We start from the raw sequence: 971 nt of genomic DNA on the forward strand, positions 1-971 counted from the left end.
GTGTGTGTGTGTGTGTTTGTGTCTGTATGTATTTTTAATACTTATAGCAGGCTTATAAAGTTAATGCTGTCATTGCCCCACTTCATAATTAGAGAAATTGAAGCATATAGACATCAAGTTACCTGCATAATATAACACAGTTTGGGAAATCATTCTGATGTGAGTTTAGTCAGCTTTTCATTCAAGGACCTTAGTCACAATGGCTATAGCTTACTTTGATGAATGAGTCAATGAGAAGAATGTGAACTAAAGGGGTAAGGCCACCTCTAGGAAAAGAAAATAAAAGATAAACTCTGAAGATGTGGTTAAAAAAAAAAAGTCGTCAGAAAAATAAGCAATGATTACTAAGCAATTCATTTAGTGCTTACTAGGAACTTTATGCTATTCTAAGTATTTTATGTGTAATAAATTACTTATAAATAACATGTCTCTGAAATAGTTAATAATATTGTGTGTATGAGAGAGATGAGATTAAGTATCTGAAGCAAAGGACACAGATGCAAAGTGTCTCCAAAGCAGCTTTGTAGAAACCATAAAACCGAGAGTGTGGTACAATAGAACTTTGGTAGGGCATTAAATAAAGTAATGAATTAACCGATCCATTTAGAAATTCATACAGTAAGTGCCTAGTCTCTGGTAAGAATGTGTTCAATGGAATGGTTAAGCTGGGAACTTAACCATTGTAGTAGGTTAAGTGATTGAAGGGGTTGTGTTATATTGGTTATTACGGTGTACTAAGGTTTGGATAAGGGACGGGTTGACAAAAGCAGAAAAGAGTAAAAAGAAATTTTGTGGGTTTTTGGCTTAAAAAGTGACTCAGGCCCTCCCTGGTGGCGCAGCGGCTTAAAGCACAGCACTGAGAATCTAAAGCCGCTTCCTCATGAGTTCAATTCCCGCCTGCTCCGGAGGTGACCACATGGCGTGGCAGACCTCTCCTGACCCGCCCACTGCTCCCCTCAGCAGTGTACTTC

At 38.1% G+C, this 971-nt stretch overlaps 1 protein-coding gene across 1 annotated transcript in view; it reads left to right on the forward strand.

Annotated features, from left to right (window-relative positions):
- The window catches only part of SEMA3E (sema domain, immunoglobulin domain (Ig), short basic domain, secreted, (semaphorin) 3E), a 222,076-nt gene that overhangs the window by 205,643 nt on the left and 15,462 nt on the right, over window positions 1-971 (forward strand). The window lies entirely within an intron of this gene.

This window comes from Condylura cristata, unplaced genomic scaffold (genome assembly GCF_000260355.1).
Source record: "Condylura cristata isolate star-nosed mole 26May11 unplaced genomic scaffold, ConCri1.0 scaffold00005, whole genome shotgun sequence".
Taxonomy (NCBI): domain Eukaryota; kingdom Metazoa; phylum Chordata; class Mammalia; order Eulipotyphla; family Talpidae; genus Condylura; species Condylura cristata.